This window comes from Camelus dromedarius, chromosome 31 (genome assembly GCF_036321535.1).
Source record: "Camelus dromedarius isolate mCamDro1 chromosome 31, mCamDro1.pat, whole genome shotgun sequence".
NCBI classification, from domain to species: domain Eukaryota; kingdom Metazoa; phylum Chordata; class Mammalia; order Artiodactyla; family Camelidae; genus Camelus; species Camelus dromedarius.
Genome location: NC_087466.1, coordinates 7,545,370 through 7,572,063, shown reverse-complemented (window position 1 = coordinate 7,572,063; position 26,694 = coordinate 7,545,370). Strand labels below are relative to the sequence as shown.

At 45.2% G+C, this 26,694-nt stretch overlaps 1 long non-coding RNA gene across 1 annotated transcript in view; it reads left to right on the top strand.

Annotated features, from left to right (window-relative positions):
• Positions 1-5,570: 5,570 nt before the first annotated feature.
• LOC116150026 (uncharacterized) overlaps positions 5,571-26,694 on the top strand; it is a 257,491-nt gene continuing 236,367 nt past the window's right edge. Inside the window, exon 1 of the long non-coding RNA XR_004133686.2 lies at positions 5,571-5,838. This is a non-coding gene — a long non-coding RNA (uncharacterized LOC116150026). The remainder of the gene's footprint in view (positions 5,839-26,694) is intronic.

Below are 26,694 nucleotides of genomic sequence, written 5' to 3'. Positions count from 1 at the left end.
GCAGGGGTGGGGAGAAGAAGGTTGAGTGCTCCTTCACCTGGCCTCCTAGGGCTAGCTGTGGCCTCTGACCGACGGTCATCCAGGGGGAGCTGCTCGAACTCCACTCTCGTATTCCCTTCACCGCACGAATCATCACTGAGGCCAAAGCCTTTAGTAACATATTTGTTCATGGATTGTGTTTTGCAGGCTCCCTCAGGGCAGGGACTATGTCTGCTGTGGCACCTCGGGCTGATGTTCTGGAATGCTCGTTTTTATGCACTGGGCCATGTTCTCAGAACTCTTCCTGGATTAATTGTCTGAATTCTGAGAACCCAGTTACTCCCATTTTATCCAGGGCACACAGAGGGAAAGTCACGTTCCCAAGTTCACACATTTAGCAGGTGCCCACACTGATATCTGAAGCCAGACCATGCCTCGCTCAGAGCAGGCACTCCACAAACACTTGTTGCAGGCAAAAAGGGATGGGTTTTGTTAGCAAAGAGCTGGACTGTGGACTGACTGCCAGACTGTCAAGCCTTGTGGTTCATCAGATTATCAGAGCTGCCAGTCAAACTGATGAAGTACAGGTCAAACTCATCAGGTGCCCCTTCCAGGTCCCAACCTGTGACCAGACCTTCCCTCCACTCCCCAGCAGAAGGGAACGAATGTGACCACAGGCCTGCATCGTGGCCTTCCTGGGCTCTAGGTGCTTTTGCTTTTGTGGGCCCCTTCTTCCATTAAAAAAATTAAAATTATATTTTATGACTGCTTTGGTACAAAAAGGAATATTATTTAGGCTGGATTATATTAAAATTTTGCTTTCGGTTTTAAAAGAAATTAAAACATTTTCTTGGGTCCCTAAAATATCCCCATACACTCCACCAACTGTGTGTAATGAAGTCAGGTGTGTGTGATGAAGTCATCCTTGAATGGTTGAGCTCTCCATCTTGTCCCAGGCTTAAAGCATCTGATAGTGCATTTAAGTTGTGCAGCAAACCTTTGTAGAGGGCATGGTTATGTCCATTACAGAGATGGGGAAAACTGAGGCTCTGAGAGGTTGGCCTGCTCACCCAGGAGCACAGAGGGAGACTACAGCAAAGCTCACGTCTGTCTGAGAGTTTGCCACGTCGCCACAGGAAGTTCCAACAAAGGTACCCTTGGGTTCTGCTGAGAGTGACATCCACCTGGCAGTGAATTTGTCACAGTGTCAAGATAAATATGGGACTGACGCAGGGATGGTTGGTGGGACAGAGGGACTTGGGTGACTTAGTTGGATTCTTGCTTGACTTATGGCCACTTTGGCTCCAGAGTGGCGGTGAGGGTTAGGGAAAAAGGAAGGGCCACCTCCTTGCCCTTGAACTTGAACTTCTGGGCAAAGCTGGTGGCCTCTGAGTCTGTGACTGCTGTTGGGGTGGATCCTGGGGCTATTTGTAGGCTGGGAATGATCCCTCCAGCTCCGATAGCAGGTTGTAGGTAATAAGGTGTCTGCTCTGTAATGAGCTCAGTGGGAAGTTAATAAACACTGTAACAGTCAGAGAGCAATTGCAGACTTGAGCATGGAAGAAGAGAAATAGCCGAGGGGTGGCAGGACCCCTGACCCCTCAGCAGCTGTGCTGAGGATCCCCCACCCTACCTGCCCGACATCTGAAGTTGCAGAGGAGTCTGGCCGGCAGTCCCCGCTTCTTGTAGTGGCTCTGCTGTTCCCTGGTGCATGACCTTGGGCCAGTGGCTTCATAGTCTCATAGCTACCTCCTCTGTACAGTGGGGCTAATGAGAATTAAACAGCTCTGGCACTGACGTCACGGGCACGTGGTGATGCTACAGCCCAGCATCCTGCCGAGTGCCAGGAACCAAGGCTGCTCTCAACAGCTAGAAGCCAGGAGTGAAGAGCTGAAGGCTGCTGTCCGCCCCCCACCCCCACCCCCAGATATTTCCTCCGACGTACTGGGTTCTTGGCTTGGTGCTGCTTGTGTGCACTGCATCGGACAGGTCCCCTGGGCCTTAGGTTCACTGGAGGGGGACAGAAAATAACAAATAAGGATAATACAATGTGTCAGGGAGCAGCCGTGAAGGAGGAGAAGAGGGGTAGAGAGAATTGGGGGGCTGCTCTTTTATTGAGGGGAGTCAAGGAAGGATGCTCTGGTGAGGTGACATTGGAGCAGAGTCTTAAAGACAGTGAGGGGACAAGCCATGAAAATAGCCGGGGGAGAAGTGCTCTAGGATGGGCCAGAAAGAGCAAAGGCCTTGGGGTGCGAAGGTGAGCTTGGGTTTGAGAACAGAAGAGGCCGGGGTGGCCAGAGGCAGGGGAGGAGAACTGAGGTCAGAGAGGTAATGGGGGGGCAGGCTGGGTGGGGACTTTGTTAGGACTCTCCTTTGGGGACAGCCTTGTGGTTGCAGTGACTGACCATGTTGTCACCTGCCTGTGCCCTTGGCTGTCAGCCCCATTAGGGGTGGCCCAGCTGCAGGGAGCCACCTTGCCTTCCTTGCTGTCCACATCCAGTGTCTGACCACGGCGGGGTCTGAGGGCTGGCTGACGTGGGCTAACTCTGATGGGCCATCCTAACTCCGGGGCTCTGCTGGGGCTGCCTTTCCGCCTGGCCCCTCCCTCTGCCCAGCCCTCTCTCCTTCTGTTTCCAGCCGCATTGATCCCAAGAGCACAGGCTTAACCCCATCTCCGTTTCTCCTTTTAGAAAATGGAATTGACACCCCAATGGATGGCTTTCCTTCTGTCTCAGCATTCTGGATTGGGTGATAAAGGCCATTCTGGCAAGGGTCAAGGTGGCTTTTGGTGACTTTTTCTCCCTGAAATCCAACCTGCTATGAGGGGAATTGTAAGGACTTGGGCTTTTAGAGAGATGGAGAACGCTTGGAGAGTTGTGCTCAGAGGAGGGACACGATCTGATCTTCCTTTTGGAAGGATCACCCCGCCTGCTGCGCGGAAAGCAGAGTTGGGAGGTTTGCAAGGGTTTAAGAGCAAGGTGACAAGTCCCTTCTGAGTCTCAAAGCCAGAAACTCGATCACTCTAACTTCTGTTACTGCTGATAATCCACAAAGACAGGGGTCAAAAGTCCTGGAAAATAGGGGAACAAAAAACCCCTTCTGTTTGGTGCTCAGAGGGGTCTTCTGGGGCATAATCTTCCCAGGACTCTTGGAATCCTTAATACTGCTCAAATTTAGTTGAGGTTCACTGTTTACCAGTACCTCTTGTGTGGCAGGTCCATCCTGGCATCAGGGTTACAGCAGTGACCAGAGTCAGTCCTGTCTGTGAGGATTTTATGATCTAGTGAGGGAGACAGATAAGTCGATGGGAGATTGCAACCCAGTAAAAAGTGCTCTGATGGGGCATTGAGGGGCCTGTGATGCATCTGGGAGGCTCCTAAATTAATTTGGGGAGGGGAGTAGAAGAAGAGTGGGTGATGTCCTAGCAGGAACAGAAGCAGGAGTAGGAGTTAGCAAGGGTAGGTGGGTGGGGAGAAGAGGAGTCCCAAAGCATGGGCAAAGGCCCAGAGGTGACAGGGAGATCACAGTGGCTTCTAGGAGATCTGGTATTTCAGAGTGGCCAGGTGCAGAGTGTGAGATGAGGCTGGAGGTGGGGGCGGAAGGGCGGGTAGGTGTTGAGTCAGGAAGGGGTTGGTCTATGAGTTAGGACTTTTATCCTCTTAGTCAAGGCAGCCCTCCTTCAAAGCCACAGCTGCTCATGCAAGAATTTGTGGATGGCTTTTATCCCACAATGTGGAATGTTGAAATGGAAGTACCCCTGGGGCCATCAATTCTGTTTTCTGAATGAAGAAACCAAGTCCCAGACAAGAAGAGATTCGACCAAGGATCACTGCCAAGCTGGGCCATGGTGTGGGGCTCAGGCTCTTCCCTGCCTAACACGTTGAGCGTTTGTCCCTAAAGCTTTGCCGTTTGCTTTGAGCAAGCAGCTAAAACTTGGATAAAGCCCCCAGCGTGGGCTTGGCAGAGAGTAGATGGGCAGTTAATATCAGTTCTCCTTCGCTTTCCTTTCACGTATTCTAGCTCTCCTGCTACCCTCTGGCTGTGCAACTTTTGGATAAGGCCTCACCCTTTCTGGGCCGCCTCTGCTTGATGGGAAGCCACCTGGAGTATCTTCCAGGGCTAAAGTTCTTAGAATAGGAAGGAACAGATAATTATTTGGCTGCTAGGATAGTCACACAATTTTGTTTCTGCTAAGATTTTCTGCCTCTCAGAGCAGCCTGGAACATTTTACTTTACCCACGGGCCTGGGGTGCAAATTAGAAACGGAGGCAGGGGGCCAAAGGGGAGAATCCACAAAGGGCTGAAGCAGCCCCACAGTGTGTGCTTGCATTTGGGTTTTGTCCCTCCAGAAGAGCCATTTCCAAGCAAGCAGCTGTCTGTCCCCTTTGAAGAGTCTTCGCGGCAGCTGCCATCCATCACCCGCTTGGCATGACCGTTAAGTACCAGTGCTCAGCGCCGAGGGCTGCAGGAGTGGACTCCGAGAGGGGTTAGCCCAGGGCCAGGGAATTAGAAAGAGGCAATCAAAACAGAGGGGATGGAGCAAACTGGTTAACACGCAGGCTGTGAATGAGGCGGCGCTGGGTCAGATCCCCACGTGGTGGGCCATTGCCTCTCAGCTGCCTCATTTTGCTCTGTGGGTTTTGATAACAGATTTTTGTTCTTCCTTAGTGGGAATGGCCCTTTCCTACATCTGAAACCCCTTCCAGCCTCAGGGGGTGGGCATGCAATCCCAGTCTGGACAACAGCACTTTCCAATCCTTCTGACCACAGGGAGAAGGTTAAATGGTCACGTGTCCTCAGGTTGGTCCAATGAGACTTGCATTTTGATGGTGGTTGGTTTGGGGTATACCTAGGGCTGTTTTTGACCACCTTACCTCCAAAAGAGAATTTGTCAGAGAATAAAACTATCACAAAGCACACTAAGAGATGGAAAAGACAGATACGTGAGTGCCTGGATTCAGCCATGTCTGATGCTGTTCCCTTAGACTTTTCTGCTACACGAGCCTGTAAGCTCCTTACATTGGCTTAAGGGTTTTTATTTTTAGTTGGATTTATGTCAAGAGTAGCCATGAGTCCTCCACTATTCCACCCATTCGGCATGTGATTTCACATCTCTTGACCTCAGTTTTCTTCCCTGTAAAAAGAATACATTGCAGGGTTAATATTTATGTTAAATGAAATAATGCATGTCAAACACTCATCACAGTGTCTGACTAATAAATGCTCAATTCAGCTATAATTAAGCCCACTCCCATCCTGTTAGGGTCCACAGAGCCCTTTCTCGGCCCCTTGTTCTCATGTGAAGGGTTCCTGTGAGGCTTAAACAAGGCGTCGTGAATGCAAAATGCCCACCGTGTCGTCTGGCACATTCAAGTATGGGTGTTCTCTGGTTGCCCGATGAGCAAGCAGGTTAGTTACGGAAGCCGGGGAAGCGGGATGGTGGTTTTCCTGCATCTTGCGGCTGCCCCCTGGTGGCCGAGGCTGGCCCGGAGGCTGGTCCAGAAGCTGGAGCCTGCCCCTTAGGGCGGGGTCAGGCCGCAGGGGATTCTGGGGAAGGTGGGCGGAGCTGGTCTTGGGCCCTCTGGTGGATGTGGAAGTTTCTGGAGGCTTCCGGGAGTTCCTGAAGTCCTTAGGCGGCCTTTCTAATGGGTGAGGCTGCATCCCCGCCCAGTTAGTTGCCTGACCTGAGGTGTCGCAGCACGAGCGCGTCCAGGCTGTCAGGTGCGGCCGGGCGCTGGCGGAGGCCGGCAGCAATGCCCTGCGGTAGGAGGAGGCCCCAAGTATGGCCGCCGCCAGTGTCTGTGGCCCTGGGCTGAGCCGCGGTCCCCCGCCTCTCCGGGAGACCCTCCAAGACCAGAGGTAGGTCTGGCCTAGGCTCCTAGAGCATTACGGCTTCTTCCCTGGGTCCCGGAGCGCGTGAGAGTCTGTGTGTGCCCTTTGAGTTCGAAACCTCGGTTTCCCCTCCGCCCCCCGGGCCTCCCGGAATGAAGCCCAGCTGGCCTCCAAAGCCAGGTGCTCGGGGAGCTCTTCTTCCTGGTGCAGGAGCTGGACGTGGGGCTCAGACCTCTCCTTTGGAAGGACGTGTGGAGTGTGTGGGTCGCCCACCTGAGGGTAGGGCTGTATCGCGAGTCCGCGCCTCCTGCTTGTCTCCTTGTGGGTCCTTCTTCACTTGTAGATCTTTTCTGGTAGCTTCTGGTCTTTTTCATCCGTGGTGGTTCTGCAGATAGCTGTGATTTTGGTGTGTTCATGAGAGGAGGTGAGTTCAGGGTCTTTCTACCTCTTCTTCGTGGCGGGTCTCTCCTATAACGCTTTGAAGATGGTTCATTTTGTGTGTCAACTTGACTGGCTCACAGGGTGCCCAGACTTTTGGTCAAAGGTTCTGGGTGTGTCTGTGAGGATGTTTCTGAAATACCCAAACCGATAATAAGTGTAGTTGCTCTCGCCAGAATAATGATAGTGCCAGTAATGGTGCAGAAATTTTGTTTTTTTCCTTTGTTTTTCCCCCTCTTTAGAATATTTCTTAAAGAGAAATGCGGCATATATCTGAAAACAAAAAACAAAAAACAAGTGGGTATATATCCAAAAAAGCCTAAAAACACTCTAAAAGATACCCCAGTGTTCATAGCAGCATTATTTGCAACTGCCAAGATGTGGAAGCAACCCAAGTGTCTGTCAACAGGTGAATGGATAAAGAGGATGTATATGTGTGTGTGTGTGTGTGTGTGTGTATGTGTATATATGTGTGTGTATATGTATATATGATGGAATGCTATTCAGCCATAAAAAAGAATGAAATACTGCCATTTGCAGTAACATGGATGGACCTAGAGGTTATAATACTGAGTGAAGTAAGTCAGACAGAGAAAGACAAATGTTGTATGATGTCATTTATGTGTGGAATCTAAAAAGCACAACAATGAATATAACAAAAAAGCAGACACACAGGTACAGAGAACAAACTAGTGGGCCGGTTGGGAGAGGGAGGGGCTAGGGGTGTAAGAGGTGCAAACTATTATGTATAAAATAAGCTGCAAGGATCTATTGTACAACACAGGGAATATAGCCAATATTTTATAATAACTCTGAGTGGAATATAACCTTTAAAAATTGTGAATCACTATATTGAACACCTATAACTTATATAATATTGAACAGCAACTGTAGTTCAATAAAAGAATAAAATGATACTTAAAAATGAAAAATAAATGTAAAAAAGAATATAGGCTTACAGATATGATTAAGACAGTTTTGTCCTTGAAAAGCTTATAAATTAGTGCCAGAGATAGACCAGAGAAAAAAAGTGTTCTTTGTTAATGTTATTTGGATGGGCTCTAATGAATTCCATGATTTTTAAAAAACATTTCTGTATTTTGGCCATTTTGGCCATTCCCCCTACCCTGATTTGTGGCCATTCTGAATGAAGTTTCTGGAGTGCGTTGTTTTCTTTTCCTGTCTGGGACCTCACGTGGGCTCTTATCATGTAAAGGAGTGCACCCTTTCTCCTGTCCTCCTTTAATTTGGGTCATCCTTGAGGTTGCAGCCTAGATACATCCCCTCCAGGAAGTCTTCCTGGATGCACCAGTTCTAGAATAACGTGTCCCTCCTTCCTGTAGAGCCCTTTCCTCTCATCACAATATATGATAAGCATCAAATGGCCTGCACCTGGGCCCCTTTTCTCTCCCTCCTCTTCGGAGACGGCCCCCACTCTGTCTGTGGAGTGTGTATCTACTTTTACTTTAACCTGAGCACCCAACTGCCACACCTCTTTCCTTGCTTTTGTCTTGATTTACACTTTATGCAGTATGCATCTCTCTAAATAAATCTACCTTTACTCAACTGTGAAAAAAAAAATAGCTTGCACCTTGCTGGACCAGGAGTTCTAAAGATCCCAGGACCACATCTCATTCATAGCTGTAACTGGTGCAATGTAGCACAAAAGAAGCCACACATAAATGTTGGACAAATGTTAAATAAACACTGCAGCTCACATCCTTGGATCATTGTGGAGAAAGGACTGGCACCCCTGTTTGATAGAAGATGAGCTGGAGACTCAGAAAGGTGGCGAAAGCGGAAATGAAGCAGAACTGAATTCAGAATTTAGTTTCCTCTGATTCCAAAGTAGTTTTGTACTTAGCTACACTGCCTCCATTTCAGCACCTTGGGTTGCTTCTCCCATTCTTCCCCCCCAGCTTCCCAGCTCCTGGAAAAGGCTAGAGACAGAGGAAAAGAAGCTGGAGAGAGGACTATGTAACCTGGGAAACAGAAGGCATCACCTTCTCCAGCAGGAGAGAAGCCGGGAACACAAATGATGCCAGCATTTCCCGTTATTTTCTTCCGGAGGAGAACTTGGCCTCCTTTCCTCATGCTGGGGACTCACAAAATCCGATTTGAAATCTACTCAAGTGTACATTAACCAGCTTCCTTTTGGCACAGGCTGGGGAGCCTATAATTAGAGCAGACACCATACCATTTAGCGAGTTTCATTCACAGGAACAGAAAGTGTGCTTGCAAAGGGAGACGACTGGAGAAGCAAACTTCTCTGGAGAGCTTGCACCTGCTGAGTGCCAAAAAGATGCCTTTCTAAGTTCAGAGATTGTGGCTGGCTGAACGCAGGTGGGGACACCACCCTGGGAAGGCGACGCCAGGTTGTCCTCAAACAAATCGAGGTTGGGTCAGGGCACACGTATTCAAATCAACACGCAGGTAAACACCTCAGCTTCTCTGAGCTGTTTCTGCATCTGTGCAATTGGGACATTATCACTGACCTCACAGGGTTATATTGTCAAGGTCTAAATGAGATGGTGTATAAATAAAACTAGAGTAGGTGCTCAGAGATGATAAACAGTACTACTTCTTAAAACCACCACCTCCACCAATAAAATAACCAGCATTTATTGAGCACATATTACATCCCAGACCATGTTCTAACACTTTATACCTATTAACTCAATTTCACAACACTTGGTAAATAATGCATTTGAGGAAACTGAGACCCAGCAAGATTGTGCCACTTGCACAAAATTCACACGGGATGATAGTTTTTACTAATATCCCAAGGGGTGTGGGAGAGCATGACAGTATAAGGGAGTATATGGAATAGAAACTCATCAGTGTTGAGGTCCACATTTTCCTTATTAGGATCTTGGGACCAAGTAAAGGGAGATTTTTTAGGTAAACTCTCATTTATTGGGTGCTGTCTAGTATAATCTAGATGCTTTAATAGCTATTATTTTGTTTAATAATTTATTCTTCTCCCTGGGAGATTGCAGATGTGAAAGAATAGAGCCAGAGATTGGTATGTCTTGCCAATGTCATGCAGAGCTGTGATTAAAACTCTGGGTGGTCCAATCGCATACAAATTACTCATTTTACAGTACCACAGGATCACGTGAGCAAGTCAGGACGCTTGGATACAGAAGCTAGCTTAAAGGAAAAGGAAGTTTATTGGATCATCAAATTAAAAACTCTCAAAGCAGGCCTTCAGGCATGGCTGGATCCAGGTGCCTGAATAAACACAGACATTTATCTTTCAACCCCTCTTCTCTCTCTGATGGCTTCATCCTTAAGAAGTCCCTCTCCTCTTTGTGGTGAGATCTCCATTGGTTTTTTGAGTATCTGGCCCTGGCTGATTTTCCCCCACCTCCCACCATTGGCTTCATTACCTCACCCAAGTTAGAAGATGAGGTGATGTGGTCTTCATGGGTCAGCCTCCTGAGAGTCAAGAGCAGAGCAGGGAAGGAAGGGGGGTGGAGGCCAGAAGGAGAATAACCAACCGTTGCTCCCACTCCTCCATCTAGGCTCTAGTTTTGGTTCCTTCTTAAGTGCTATAGATTTTCTACCAAAACAGGAGGCTGCCCTGATGCACAGTTTTCATCCTAGGGATTGGATGCTTTTCACCTCCCAGGCATTGGCTGGGCCAATCAGGAAGTATGGATGCACTCTCCCTCCGGCTTGGGATCTCTCTCTGTCAAAACCCAGGACCCCACCTCTCGATGCCTGACTTGGGGTTTCTTCCTCCCCCGGCAGCCCAGGTCCACTCATCTCCTTGGGCTCCATTTCTTTCTTGTATCCTGGCAGTTAGCTCTTCTTCTGTCTAACTACATCTGTTCCTCATCCCACCCCCAGGGCGTGGCCCACTGAGCCCCCTCTGTCTTGCTTCCACCTCTTTCCAGATGTGGCATTGGGAACCGGCCCTCCTTATTCCTTCTCTGCTTCTTTGGCTCTTGCCCAGCTGGGCACCATTCACCCACTGGGTGATTGAGGGCCACTTACTTTCTGTGGGCCTCAGTCTTCTCAGCTGCAGAAATGGGGGTGATCCCTACCGATCAGTTGACCACAGTGAAAGCCTGAGCTTGGCGATTGTATTTACAGTAACACGAACACAATATGTGAGGAATTACCAGGAGGTTTCGGGCGGCCACAAGGCTGGATTTGTACTGATACTGCCCCATTACCAGGTGTCATGTTGCATTTGCAGGAGGTAGCTGTATGGAATTCCACTCCCTTGTACTGTATGAAATATTCACCTGCCTTCCCTGGAAGAGATGAGAGCATCCTCTCTGCTTCCTGGCTGTTCCACCATGGATGGAGCCAAGCCCCAGGCTGTCACTAATAAAGGATGACACCAGGACCAAAGCAGAGCCTTGGGCTTCTGGGACAGAGGGGTGAGGCTAGTGGGTGGTGCAGAACAGAGGGAGGGGTCATGACATCTGTAGCGGTCCAGGGTCTGGTAGAGCCTCATTACTCGCCTGTTCCCCGTAGGTAAAGACACGTGGAATTGGAAGGAGTCATGGATTGAGTTGTGTGCCTCCATCTCAAATCCTTATATTGAAGTCCTTTCAGTACCTCCAAATGTGGTGTTATTTTGAAATAGGGTCATTTAGATGTGAGGAGTCAAGATGAGGTCATGCTGGAGTGGGGTAGGCCCTGATCCAGTATGACTGATGTCCTCATGAAAGGTGTCCGGAGACAGACACACATGCAGGGAGAACTCCAGGTGAAGACTGGAGTTATGCTGCCTCAAACCAAGGAACTACAAGAAGCTGGAAGAAAAGCCTGGAAGAGATCCTTCCTTGCGGTCTTCAGAGGGAGCCTGGCCCTGCTGACATCTGGATTTTGGACTTCTGGCCTCAGAACTGCAAGACAATAAATTTCTGTGGTTTTTAAGCTGCCCAGTTTGTGGTACTCTGTTGCAGAAGCCCTAGGGAAATAACACAGAACGGAATCCCCAGGGGGCACGGGGGTCAAGGGGGTGCTGTCTGGGCAGGGCATGGAGGATGAACTCTGGGGTCAACCAGAATTGACTTTGAAAATGAGAGTTGAAGTTTTAAGAGGGAATTTGGTGTTGAGAGTATGGAGATAGAAGGAAGACATTTTTACTTCCTTACTGTAGGGACCCTGGGTGACTCATCACACTTTTCTTGGCCTCATTTTTCTCCTCTGTGAAATAGGGACAATCTGTTGTCCTCATAGTATTGTTAGGAGATTAACCAGTATAACCCCCGTAGAGCAATTAGCACGTGAAACTTGTGCTTTCCTCACTACTGGCTGAATGACCTTAGGCAAGTCACTTTGCTTGTGTGGGCCTCAGTTCTCTCATCTGTAAAAGGGGGCTAGTGATTCTGCCCTCACATTTTTGTTAAAAGTATAAAGAAGGTATACAACCATCTGTCCCGATAACTGACAGCTAGTAGGAGGTAAATAATTGTTTAGCTTCATTAGTAGCTCTCCTCCTTGTAGGTAGCACTGGGTGGGAGGGGTGGAAACAGACCCAGGTCTGGTCCTGTTTGTCTTAGCCCTGGGTCTGGAAGCAGCAGTGTGCTCCCTGAGAAGGGACCTCCTCTGTCCTTCTTCCCCTGTACGTCCTCCAGCACGAGTCCTGAGGAAGCCTTGCTACCTCTCTGCTTGTTTTAATGATCTCCCCAGGTCTCACAATGCTTGTTATCGAAACCACAGCAATCAATCATGGGCCCCCTAATTAAAAGCCAGCCTTAGGTCCCTGTGCCTGGGACTGGAGCCCTGCCTTACCTGTATCCAAGAAGAAAACTAGTCGACAGAGGCCTTAGTGAGAACTTGTTCCCCAGAAGTCAGGACAGAGCCAGTTCAGAGGGGCTGAGTGAGCCTTGACCCCTGAGGTCAGTGGGGCCTGTCACAGCAGGTTGTGTGTTCACAATGGCCCTTGTGTGGAAGCCCAGTATAGTGAGAAGAATTTGGACTCAAAAAGCTGGGGTTTAGAGTGCCAGCTCCTATAGCTGATCTTAAACAAGTCACTACACTTCTTGGGCTTCAGTTTTCTTATCTGTAAATTGGGGATAGTAACTGTGCTTACCTCCTAGGGTTGCTGTGAAGAGTGAGTGAGTAAAGTGGTGAACACTGCCGGCCCGGGATGCTCAGCATCTTGTCTTATGGGAGGCGAAGATGTTTCTTATGCTGAGGAACCTACAGTCTTCCATTTCTGCTGCTTGGCCCAGTAGCTGCCTATTCATAGTGGGGAGATGCTTTTTTTTGGGCCATTTTAAGTGAGAAATGTAGTCATTTCTTTCACCCCTGGAAACAAACATTTTGTTTGAGGAATTTCAGAATGTCAACAGAGGGATGAGTGACCTCAAATCTAGGTAGCCTGACTCCCTCAGTTTGAAGTTGTAATACCTGAGAGCCAGAGAGGGAAGGATGCTTGTCCATGGCAACACAGCATATGAATGCAGAACCAGGATTAGAACTCAGCTCTGTGATTTGCCCTCATATCGCTTTTAGTTGGTGATGGCAGTATGGCGGTCAGCCATAGTCCAAGCCCGACTGACTAGCCTAGAAGCAGCCTCCCTTAGTTGCTGAACTGGGATCCTCGACTTTCTCTTCAACCCAAGGCCCTTGTAAGGGCAAGTCTCAACACAGGAGTTTGAACATAACAAAACCACAGGCTGACAGCCTTGTACTCACAAACACAGTGTTGGGGGAGGTGAAGGGGGAGGAAGTGCTCTCTTGACTTTCCAAAGGAAAACAGTTTTCTTTCTTGGTAACTGCAATTACTTGAAAACCATGTCAAAACAGTCATTTTTTTTCCTCCAGTACTGTCTCTCTCTGTCTCTTTCTTCCTCTCCCTCCCTTCCCTTCCTTCCCCCTCCCTCCTTTCTTTCTCACCAGTGTTCAAGGGGCCAGAGAAACTACAGGATCATCAAGGGCAAAGATCTCAGTTAAGGACCGCAGACAGAGATGCATCCCCCACCCCATTAGCTGAGCTTCCCTGGAAAGAAGGGCAGCAGCCAATTAATGCCCAAGATCCGATGAGCGTATTCCTCATATGGATATTTCTTACATCTCTTAAAGCATTGCTTTTTGGTTCCATTTCCCTATAAAGTGGTGAGCCCCATATGGATGGGCATTTTTGAGAAGCTTGAGGGCCCTCATCTCTCGAGAGCACCCTAGAAAGATTGTCTGTACTAAGTGAGTCTTGCTGCTCATTCTAATTATGGTCCTTTCCAACTGTAAACCTCTTTGAATAATAAATAGATAATGAGACTTAGGAAAATAAAGGCTGTGTCATTAACCAAGCCACAGACCACAGATCACTGGCAACTTTGGGGCCACTTAGCTCCTTGACTGCTTGGACAGCTGTGTCTGTACCTAAATTAATGGTCCTGTTCCCATTGTCTGATCACTGAACAGACTAGGGGAGAGGTCACCTGATTCCCTCACAGGGCTAAATAAGACACCTTTGTTGTGGGTTCTGCTTGGCATTCTCTGTCTAATTACAGGAACAATTGTTTGAACAAATTAATACATCAATTTAGCAGAAGGGTCATTGTGTGAATGCAGAGTCCCTCCCAGGCCAGGAGAACGAGGACTTAACTTCCACTTCTGCCCGCACCCAGACCTGTTTTATTTTAAGTATGTATTTGTGACCTATTTGGAGTTCATATCTCTGGTATCCATTTCCTTAGAAGTCCTGTCTTGTGGATGTGATAGGCAATAACCAAAGTAGGATCTGCCCCCTTTTACACTACCAGACCCTCAAGGTCAAGAAACTGATCTCACTCACCTGTAGAGTGCCAGTAGAGAGCCAGACACAGTGGTCAGTGTGTGTGATGACTGACTGAAGGACTGAATGAATATTAAAAGGGAAATTGAATTTAAGCTCAGTGAGGGCAGGGATTTACCGTTTTTATTTTTTTCCTGCAGAAAACGCAACATCTAAAACAATGTTTGGTCCGGAGTAAGGTGATCACTGTTTATTGTATTGCGTGAGTGTGGGAATGAATGAATATGAGAACATGGGCCCCCTTTCCTTGCTAATTGTGGGATCTAGAGAGAGGAACTCCTCCCTTTCTTGTGAATGGTTCAATGGAGGCTCCGATGACAGTGTTTATGGGAGGTTGCTTGGTGACGTGGATAAAATGGGGGTTGAAATCCAGGTCTTTTGGACTCCAGAGTTCTTCCCCCTGAAGATACAGAAGTGCACTTCATATCTTCATGGCATGATTGATGGCTTGGAGGCCCCTCCATGGAGTCATGTGATCTGAACAACCCCCATCTTCCCAGTGGTTCACCAGTGCCTGGATGACCACTGATAGCTTGGCAGCCCTTCCAGTTCTCTTCTTGGTAGGATCTTTTCCCTCTTTTTTTATAGTGTTCAACAAAATGGGTCAACTCTCCATGAGGGAAGATGGATTTAGGATGTTGATCAAAAGAGGGATTTGGGAGCAGGTATAATGAAAGGCAAGATGAAGAAGATACCTAGACATCTCTGCCTCCGCACAACCTATAATGTAAGAGAGGGTCAAAATCTTGGTAACCATCTAATTCAATCCACTCATTTAGTGACTGAGACACCTGAGGCTCAGAGAGGGTTAGATATTTGCGAAAAGGCACACAGCTTGTGACTTACAGCATAGGGACTTGCACCATGGTTTCTTAACTGCTCTTGTGCTTTTTTTCCCCCTCTGCACCATACTCCCTCTAGTTTGGCGGGATGAGGGGGGCCCTTAAAATTGTCTCCTAAAGGAAGGAAGCAGATTTATGGGTTAATAAACATTTACAATGAGCTGCTGAAAAACAGACTCAGGTAGACAGGAATTATTCATTCAAATTAACTATAAATTAAGATCAACCTAATTTAGGCCTATTAAAATGGAAAGCATATTATCTCTCATTCAAAGAAATTTGTATTTGATGCAAATAGAACAAGTTCCTAAACTTTAGAAATGTTCTTGGATTTTTCATCTGCGTAGTTAACCAATGGAGAATGGGCCCCCGATTTAAAAACAGGGGAACATAAGGAACAATAATTAGTTATGTAAATAATGTGGCATTCTTGTTTATAATTAGTTCAAGAATAAAATAAAATTCACGCATGTCACAGGACTAATTTTCGTATGCAAATGAACAATCAAAATTATAAACGGTAATAATGCAGTTTGGGAGAGGTGACAGTCTCAATTTATTAGCAGAGGTGCCAGTTACAGCTGATAATGGCTGACGTTGAGAGATTTCAAAGGTGCCCAGACCTGGAAAATTCTCACCAAGCATGAGGGAGAAAATCTAACTGAAATGTTTTTTACCTGTTTTATGTTACTGTTGGCCACAAAGTATGCCCAGGGCTCCCCCAAGGCTGGAAAGAGAGATTACCACACCAGGGAGAGAGGACTTCAAGAGAGTCTGTGAAAAGATTGCTCTGGAATCTGGCTGGTGGAAGAAGCCAAGAGAGGGTATTCTAACCTGGACTCTGAACCTCAACCATGTGTATGACCTTGGGCAAGCCACCAGCCCTTGCTGGGTCTCAACTTCCCCAATAAGATGGAGTTTTCATGAAAGAGGAGGCAGAAACTTTGGAATCAAACAGGCTTGCGTTGTAACCTCGGCTCTTTACCACTCGGCTAACTGCGGGGCTTTCTTCCTTACCTGTGTGTGCTTAAGTTTCCTCCTGTGTAAAATGGCAGTAACACTAGTGTTCCTTATCTGTAAGCAGTGCTGAATTACCTCCAGGAAGGACCACGTGCATGTTTGGAATGCCAGGTAAGTGCAGTATCAGGGGAAGAGAAAGAGTGAGATAATCAGAAGGTCTAGAAAAAAGGTGCTGAAATTTTGGCCTTCATGAGAGCTTTGTGTTGTTCTGAAAAATAACTTGAAAGTTCACCATGTCACCATGAAGAGGTGCATCATGTTACTTGAGATTTACCCATCCATCCATCCACCTAAATATTAGGAACATTTAACTGTGTACCTTATGATGGATGGAGACTCCAGTCCCATGTAACTGGTGGCACTCCAAATTTGGGATGGACATTAATGATTATTGAGCAACTACTGTGTGTTGAGCTCTATCTAGAAGCTTTAGTTACATTATCTCGTTTAGTCCTAATGACAGCCTTAAGAGCTATGGATAACAATGCACAAAATAACAATAGCTTCCATTTATTGAGTGTTACTAGGCCCTGTGATTAGCTTTTTATGTGAATTACCTCAGTTAATGTCCCCAACAGTTGTGAAAAGGAGATACTCTTTTTTTTTTTTTGCCAGATTTACCATTATTTCACAGATTCAGAGAGGTTAAGTGACCTGCCCAAGGTCACACAGAACATTAGCAGTCAAGCCAGGCTGTATCTCCTGGTGTTTGGAAATTCAGGTGGGCTTCTGTCTCCACCACTGTGCCTTCAGTACAGTGATGTTCTCTTGGAGGAGGGCACGTTTGCTCCTGGCCTCACTAGGCAGTTGTGGGAGGAGGAAGACAGTGTCTTCTCCCAGAGATGTTTCTCTCTGCTCCGTACCCCAGGGGGCATCCCCTCCTGAGCACCCTGACAGGTCAGCCTGTGCTCAGAGCAGCCTGGGCGGGCCTTCCACAGCTCCCAGATGTGAACACACGCAGCTGTCAGGCTCCCAGAGTCTCTGGATCCCAAAAACAGTAGGGGACCCTGCAGGATTAATTGCTTCTGCAGCTCCCAGCAGGGAGGCGTGGGACCCAGAGAGCTTAGCTTAGTTAAGGATGAAGGGAGGCACACAGGAGGCTGAGAGCAGGCCTCTGCAGCTCAGGAGGCTCTGTTCTGCAGGCCCAAAGACCCTGCGTGGGTGGAGGAAGGCTTATGGTGGGGAGGGAAGGCCATGGAGGGCCTCGCTTCCTCTGGGGCTAAAATGTCAGACCCTAAAGTCCTCTTCCCCCTCTTCCCCCCTTCTGTGCAACCGGAAGAGGAACCCCAGGAGAATCTGTTTTCACCTTCTTAATTCTCTTGGTGTGATCTTCTTCCCTTTCTATTCTTCTTCCGGAGACCTACTATGTCTTACACTCTGGGGATACCAAGATGAACCAGGCAGACCCAGGCCTGACCCCATGGAGCCGGGAGTCTAGTGGGGAAGACAGACATTATCCAGTACTGGCACAGATAAAGGCACGGTGACAGGCTGGGCTCAGGGTTACGTCAGGGAGTCGCAGGTGTCCCTGGAGCAGGATCTGATTTGTGTGGGAGGTGGTCTTAGCTAGGAAGGACTTTCCTGAGGGGGTGAAGTTGGTACTCAGCATAGGTGGATTAGGTCAAGAGTCACTTCACCTCCTGAAGCCTCAATTCTTTGTCAAATGGGATAACAGTAGCACCTACGTCCTAGGATATTTGTGAGGAAGAAATGTGATGAAACGGGAAAATGGGTAGCATGGAGCTGGTACACAGCGAGCACCCCCATATTATAACCATGGTTGTGTTCCCTTCATGTGACACCACCCTGGATCAGAAGCCCATCTTTGAGTAACTGCTTCCTGAGGGACAAAGAAATGCAGGCCCCCTGTATGAAATGCTTTCATGATGAAATGCACAGAAGAGGAATGGGCTCACTCTGCCGTGTGTGTGTGTGTGTGTGTGTGTGTGTGTGTGTGTGTGTGTAAAAGAGAAGGGGCAGAGAGAGATAAAGAGGATTGCACAGAGAAGGTGGTGTCTGGGCCAAGTCCTGAGTGTTTAATACTGTTCAAGAGAATGAAGAAGGGAAGGGTGTTGGAAGTAGAAGGAACAGTAGGTGCAGATTGATATACCCAGCAGCAAAACTGTTACCGACATGGAGAATCAGATATAATTCCCCACTATGTTCCAGCTCATGTCCATGGCCTTTCACAACTCAACTGCATCTCCTCTCTCTCTCCCCACTTAATGTGCACAAGTCACACTGCCTTCTTTTGTGACCCTCAGACACTAAGGCTTCCACACTTCCTCTGTCTGGAGCCCTCTTCCACTAGGCCTCTGCAAGTCCAGTTATTTCTCATCATTAAGCTCCCAGCTCAACCATCACCCTGGAGAGGACTCTCTGACCCCTCCCCAGTCACGTCACTCCTGTCATCCCTGTGATTTTACTTTTAGTGCTTATCAATACATCTCTACTAGTTGACTTGTGTATGGTTTCTGTCTCTTACTAAAACATAAACGGGGCTTGGTTTTGTGCTGTCATACCTCTAGCGCTGAGGACAGAGTCTGGCACAGAGTTGGTCCTTAAAAATATGTGTTAACTGAATGAATACTTGTATAGGGGCAGCAGTTGGCTGTATGCAGAATACCACACCTTATGTAAAAAGTTCTTTTAAAATACACCATTGACACTTGAATTTCCTCATTTGAAGCATGTAAAATAAGAATAGCCAGGCTTCCAAGACACCTTGCTTCTATTCCCAGCAGCATTTCTTCACCAAACAGATAATCTGGGGTTGGGGGGATAAAAATAGATAAATCATGTTAAACTTAAGATGAAAATTGAGAATATTCATTGAAGGACACTTAAGAGGGTAAGAAATAGAATAAGAGAAGATAATTGAAATCCATATGCTTGATGAAGAACTCTTATCTAGACCAAATAAAGGACTCCCACAGTCAACATGAGAAAGGCAGATAATCCTATGGAAAAATGGACAAAAGGCCTGAATAGGCATTTCACCCAAATGGGTATCAAAATGACCAGTAGACATATTATATGTTCAGTTTCAGGAGTCAACTGAATAACACAGATTAAAATCACAATGTGATACTACTGCACACACACCATAATGGTTAAGATATGTAGAAAGCTAGGGGATACCAAGCATCGGTGAGAAGATGGAGTAACTGAAACTATTTTACATTGTTTGTAGGAGACCAAATTGATACAGCCATTTGGGAAATCTGTTTGTTGGCATCTACTAAAGCCAAGTTCATGTGTATCGTGTGACTTAGTAATTCCACTTCTTGGTATAAATCCAACAGAAATATACACATATATGCACCAGGAGACTTGTGAAAAAAAGTTTATGGCAGCACTATTTGCTTTAGTCCCAGGTAGAAACAACCCAAATGCTTACAATGGAAGCATGGCTAAAGAAATGGTGGTATGTTCACACAGTGTAAAACCAAGCACCATGGCAGTGAACAAACCACAGACACATATAAAAACATGGATGAATCTCACACATATGATTTTGGGTGAAAGAAGGCAGACACGAGATCACATGCCATGAGAGTCTATCCACCTCAAGTTCAGCAGCTGTACAAACTGTGTTAGGGGTTAGGAGGGTGGTTGTTTTTTGGAGTTGGATAGTGACTTGGGAGTATGACAGTCTCTGGGTAGTTGAGGATGGGGTGGGGGAAGCTGGGAATTTTGTGTGTCTTGAGCTCAGTCCTGTGTTTGATTTGTAAAAATTGATTGGTTGCACCCTTGTGCAACTTGTGACTTATGCATCTTTTGGCATGTATGTTACGTATTAATAGAGTTTATTTAAAAATACTTATGGGGTCCTGCAATATGCAAACTGGTCTTGACTCTGGGGAGCCATCAATATCAGTGGAGAGGGAAATCTGCACCCCCCAGCCACCATCATGGAATGAAGTATTCTACATTCTAGTGAATGCCATGGACTCGCTGGGTGGCCTCAGGTAAGAGACCTTGTTTCCCTTAGAGATAAGAAAACTGGGTTTCATTTCCCTTATCTATAAATTGAGACTCCTCTTTCCCTCAATCACACCCAGCTGGTGAATTCTCTTTTCACCACTCCCTTCTTCTCTCAAAGAGACAAGCCCTCCTCACCATATGTCTCTTTGTTTATTTCCACTCAGAGCTACGTTTCAAATCCTGGCCCTTTATAAAAGCCCAGGCAAGGAGGGGCCCCGGCTTCCACCTCTGTGAATCCCACAGCCCTCCTCCTGAGATCTGCAGGGGGAGCATGAAATATTTAAAAGCTCAAATTGAAATCCTGTTAGCGCCAGGTCTTGGAAAGCCAAGTTCTCCAGCCCCAGAACATCAGTATCTGTTTGCTGGTGTCATTTAGGGACCCTGGCTTTCCAAACCATTGACTGAACCTTTCTGTCAATCCAACACTTTTAGGGTAATTTAACTTAATAATACCTTTGTCGGCACCGGCGCCTGTATCTGAAGGGTGATTACCATAGAAGTTATTTTAGGTTGTTTAATGGAATGTAGTAAATTCTCAATTGACAGGGCAGATCCTTAGAATGGCTTTTCAAAGTGTTTACCTTTCAAAGCCTTTCCCCCTCACTTTACCAAACTTACTACTTTGAGCTGGTGAAGACTTCATAAATTATTAGCAATTGTTCTCCCCCCGTGTTCACATGCATCATTAATTCTTTGTAAAAAGTTCAAACTGTCCGGAGCTTAATTGTTATCACTGGGAGAACGGCTGGAAATGGATGTGGGCTCTATTATTTCTGTCAGAAATTTTGACTTACTGCACTTGATATTTTACCCATCACATTGTATTCTCAGTACAGAGAGCAAAAAAGAGGAAGGGAGGGAAAAAAACATAAATGCTTCTCCTTGAAACAAAAAAATAATAATACATATATTTTCTGGGGAGAAAAGTCAAGGATCCAGGTGACAAAATAATAGTTCCAATCCCCTGAAGAGAGAGGAGGAGGGCAGCGTTTAGGGGAAAATTTATGTTGTAAGTTTTATTGGCTTGAACTGTCTTTTTATTCTAAGGTTTGAAGGTTCTTTAATTCCAGGAATCTGATTTTTAGCATTTCTGAGATGTTGAAATTCTATGTGTCCAATTTCCCAAGGCATCTGATTTTTAGGATACATTAATTCAACAGTCCAAGATTCAGGACTGCTGGGAAGTATAGTCTCTCAAAATTAGAATGAGGGGTCAGGGGTATAGCTCAGTGGTAGAGCGGGTGCTTAGTATGCACAAGGTCCTGGGTTCAATCCCCAAGATCTGCATTAACAACAGCAAATTAGAATGATATTGACAAGAGCCACAATAATAGCACATTTACTGAGAGCTTGTTATGGGCAGATACCATGCTAAATGCTTCCTTTGCATCACCTCATTTAGTCTTCATGTCACCCCAAACTATACTCTATCTAGGAACCCCATTTTACAGCTGGATAAATGGAGGCACAGAGTGGTTGAGTAACTTGCTCAAGGACACACAGCTGGTAAGTGACAGAGGTAGGCTTTGAACCTAGGCAGTCTGACTCCATGGACCTTACGTGTAGAACCTAAGTATCCCATCTCTAGATATTGTCAATGGTTCTTTTGCCCCACCTGGAAAGCTGTGGATTAGGCAGGGCATGGCAGTGCAAGTGATCACATTTGCAGGTGAGTCTGTTGCCAGACAACTTCCTAGGTGACCCAGCACTGGCCTATCTTCTGCCTTTGTGGACACTGCTTATCCAGTCCAGGAGGTCTTCGCTTCCCATTCATTCTACAAGATCACCTCTTCCAAGAAGCCTTCAATTCTGCTCTGCCACCACTGGAAGTGATTGCTCCATCCTTTGGAACTTGACAACATTTGTTGCCAGGAAGTGGGATGGGAGGCAGCTGGTAAACCACCCAAGAGCATGGACTATCGGGTCAGATGTACTTGGGTTGGAATCTTGCTTCAGTGCATTGAGCTTGAGTTAGGCATGCCCTTTGAGCCTCAGCTTTCTCCTGTGTACAATAGGTCATCTCATAGGATTGTTGTGAGGATTAAGGGAGGTGCTCAAAAGGAGTCAGTGAACTGCCTCACACATGATGCTCAATTAACACTGGCTGTTGTTCTGACTGTATTATAGTTATTTGTGAGTATATCCTGCCTTTCATACTGAGTGTTTTGTGGGTTAGAGCATGAGGATCAGTATGTTTTGGGCATTTGCCATGGAGTCACTCTTCTGGGCTGAAGGCTTTATGTTTGTGACATCACTTGACCCTTATAACCACGCTGAGCCTACGAATAATCCATTCTTCAGAGGAGGAGCCTGAATCTCAGTGAGGTTAGTCATCTTGCTCATAGTCACAGGGGTGGTGTGTAATGGTTCTGGGATTCAAACAGATGAGAAAGCCTGCGTTTGTCTGCTTGGTTGCACTGTCGAGGAAGAAGGACCATGTATATGTCTTCTCTGTGCTGTTCTCCAGAAGCTCAGTGAGAAGTGTTTGAGGGGAGTCCCCTGGCAGCACCTGTCCTGTCTTCGGACGTTGGCCAGGGAGTTAGGGCCATTGTTCATACGAATCAGCCAGGGAAGGAGTTCCTTTGATTCTTCACCTATTCCCACTTTTCTTTTTGCCTGTTTTTGTGGGCCTCCTTCCCAGTGAAGCAGAAGAGAAGGGCCTGATGTCCCAGTGATGGTGGGAATGGATTGAGGGTTTGGATGGGCAGGAAGAGCTGGGCCAGGAGTCTGAACATAGGGACTTGAGTTCTGGCCCAGCTATTTGTGTGACTTTGGGAACATCCATTTTTCTCCCAGATTATCCTTTTCCACAACTGCAAAAATACATGAGTTGGGTTATCACTTCAGTGGCTTCCATACTGTTTCTCACATAGAACCAGATGCTCAGATGAAATCGTTATGAGAAAGGCTTACACTTCTGGTCATTTAAGAGAGGGGCTGCTATGAGTGGAGAGGGAGTAGGGGTGTTGATCCCAGCCCTCAACTCCACAGTGGTGCCGAGGCAATGAAAACCAGTGTGCCAAGGGCACTGTTTGAAAAGAGATGGCCAAATGTTCACTAAGGATATTTTCTTCTTTAAGATTCTATGTCTCTTGCCATCCTAAACAATTTGGCCGAAGCTTAGAACTTCTCAGTTGGAGCCAGGTAAGCCAGTCCAGTGCCCTGGGAGTTTGAACACAGAGAAGGTCCTGTGGCCTTGGCCATTGATTTCTGTCTGGGTTTGGAATATGGGTCTGCAATTTCCTCCAAGTCATAAGCCTGCCTGTGCCTCAAGTCTTGTGGAATAACAATCAGATCCCTATGTAGCGACCGCTCTGGAAGCCTCCCTGCTTGTTTGCTGAGTGAGGAAGTGTCACTGTCAACAAAGGAGGTGAAATATTGTTGTAACTCTTAGCATGTCAGAGAGAGTCTAGGCTACTGGGCTACATGGGAGTAGGAAAGGTGCCCCTCTGGTTCTCCTGGGGGAGGAACAGAATGACAGGGTCCACCCACTAGCTCTTGCTTTCATAGAGCACCTGCACTTTGACTTCTTTCCATATGCACGTATGCTTTAAAAATTATTTTTGCTTAGTGTTTTACTTTTATTTTCCTCTATTTCACACAGAAAGCTAAGACTGTGATATGTTGGAGCTTGTTTCTTCTGTCTCGTAAGAACCTATTGTGTCCCTCCCTTCCCAACTCTAATCAGTGAAGTCACGTGGATAGCTTGAAATTGGCCATGGTAGGAGTGCTTCCACCATGACAATTGGCCAGCACTACAAATGAGGGCTTCTCCCTAGGGGAGTTCATGGTTAAATATCTACCAGCACACTACTAGACTAATACAATAAACACTTACATGCCCATCACCCAGCTTTTCTATATCTTGACTTTTTGCTATATGTATTTGTTTCAGACCTTTCATTTTTTTCTTTTAAGGGATAAAATAATACAAAAACAGTTGGCTCCATCTGTATTACTCTCCACTATCTCATTCATTTGCTTCCTGATTCAGAAATATAGTCCCATCCCAAACTTCGTGTATGTCATGTTTTAAAAATATTTTTACTACATGTGTCCATAAATAATACATGGTATTGTTTTGCATATTCTTAGATTTATATCTGTCATATTATGCCATATGTATCATTCTACAACTTTTATTTTAAAATACATTTTATGTTTTTTTAAAGCTTTATACATGCTGATATATGTAATTCTAATTCATTCATTTTAATTTCTATATGGTGTTCCATTGTATAAATATACCAACATTAATTCTTTTTTCCACTGATGGACATGTAGGCTGTTTCCAATTTTTGTACACATCTCCTGGTGCACATATGCAAGAGTTTTAAAGGTATATACTTAGAAGTGGAATTTCTAGGTGCAAGGATATGCATATCTTAATCTCTGCTAGGTTTGCCAAGTTGCTCCCCAAAATGGTTGCACAAATTTACACTCCCACGAGCAGTGGATAAGAGTTCTTGCCAACAATTGGCATTGTCAGATGGCTTAATATTTTTCCAATCTGATGTGTGTAAAATGGTATCTCTTTGTGGGTTTAATTTGCATTTTCCTGATTACTAGCAAGATTGTGTATCTTTACGTATGTTCAATGGACATTTATTTTTCTCTTTTGTGAATTATCTACTCATTTCTTATGTCATTTCCCCCCATAGTGGTGTTTATCTTTTTTGTAAACCAATTAAAAATATATTTTGATTACTAATATTTTGTGATTATGTGAAATGAAAATTTTTTTCTACCGGTACATATGTCTTTCAATATTGTGTGAGATATCTTTGTGTACTAGTTTTCAAGTTAAATCTAATAACATTTATTAATCTTTAATTTTATAATTTGTGAGTTTGTGTTTGGTTTAATATAGGTAGTCCATCCTGAGGTTGTAAGATACCTTCCTATAATTTATTGTACAATTTAAAAAGTTTAATTTTTCCCTAGTAGGTCTTTGAGTAACCTAAAATTTGTTTTTGCATAATGTATTAGGTAGGAATCTAATTTTATTTGTTTTACATGTATGTAGTCAGTTGTTCCATCACAGTGTAAGAAATATTCCATCTTTTCATCTCTGATTCTCAATAATGTTTTGTAGTTTTTAGTGTAATGAATTTTCTCATTGTTTGTTAGATTTATTTCTAGGTATTTGAAAATTTTAATACTATTATAGTTTCATAATTTAAAAAAATTTTCTTTTCCATTTGTTCATTGCTAGTATATAGAAATAAAATCAATTTTTTGTCTATTGGCTTTGTATCCAGTGACGTTATTAAATTAAAATATTGATGCTAGTAATTTATAGATTGTTTTGGATCTTTCACATACTCAGTCATATCGCCAGTGAATAAAGACAGTTTTATTTCTTCGTTCTCAATCCTTAAGTTTTCATTTCTTTTTCTTTCCTACTGCTCTGGCTAGGACCTCCAGTACAATGCTGAATAGGATTGGTAATAGCAGACATTCTTATTTAGTTCCCTATTTCATGGGGAAAGCTTTCAGTACTTCACCATTAAGAATAATCTTCGATGTATTTAAATTTAAAAAATCAGATTGAGGAAGATCCCTCCTATTTCTTTTTTTCATACATTTTATTTCTTTTAGTGGAGATACTGGGCCTTGAACCCAGAACCTTGCACATGCTAAGCATGCACTCTACCACTGAGCTATACTCACCCCTCTCCTATTTTTAATTAAAAGTTTTTATCATGAATGTACATTGAGTTTTGTCGAGTGATATTCTGCATCTATTGAAGTAATCATGTAATTGTTCTCCTCTGTTGAAGTGGAAAAATACACTACTGATTTGGGCCATTGTATTTCTGGAATAAATATCAACTGGTCATGATATATTATCATTTTTATTTCTAACTGGATTTGATTTGTAAAATTTTGTTAGGGATTTTTGCATACAAGTTCATGAGAGAGGTACCACTTATTGAAAGGAATTTGCTTACTGAATTGTTTTGGGATTGTTGTTGAAAATCAGTTCACCGTTTTTGTGTGAGTCTAGACTCTTCTTAATTTTTCCAGTTTTTTTGAGATGTATTGATTGATCACATTGTGCAAGTTTAAGGTGTACATGTTGATTCAGTACACTTCTATAGTGCAAAGTGATTACCACCATAATATTAGCTACCACCTCCATCCCTTCATGCAGCTGTCCTTTCTTCTTTTTTTTTTGTGGTGAGAACATTTAACATCTACTTTCTTAGCAACATTCAAGTATATGATACAGTATCATCAGCTATAATCATCATGCTGTACTTAAATCCCCAAACTTCTTAATCTTATAACTAGAAGTTTGTACCCTTTGACCAATATCCCCCCACCCTTCCCCACTCCCCACCCCTGGCAGCCACCACTCTATCCTCTGTTTCTCTGAGCTTGTCTATTTTAGATACATATAAGTGGTATTGTATGGTATTTGTCTTTAGCTTATTTCACCAGAGATAATGCCTTCCTGATCCATCCAAACTGTTGCAAATGGCCGAATTTCCTTCTTTGTCATAGCTGAATAGTATTCCACTGTATATATCTATATATCTGTTATTTCTCTCTCTCTCTCTCTCACACACATCTTTATCCATTCATCTATCAACAGACGGGTTGTTTCCATGTCTTGGCCACTGTGAGTAATGCTGTCATAAACAGGAAATGCATATTTCTCTGAGACCTTATTTCAGTTTCTTTGGATATATGCCCAGAAGTGGAACTGCTAGATCATATGATAGTTCTATTTTTAATATTTTGGGAAACCTCCATACTGTTTTCCACAATGGCTGTAGCTGTTTACATTCCGACCAACAGGGCACTAGGGTTCCCTTTCTTCAT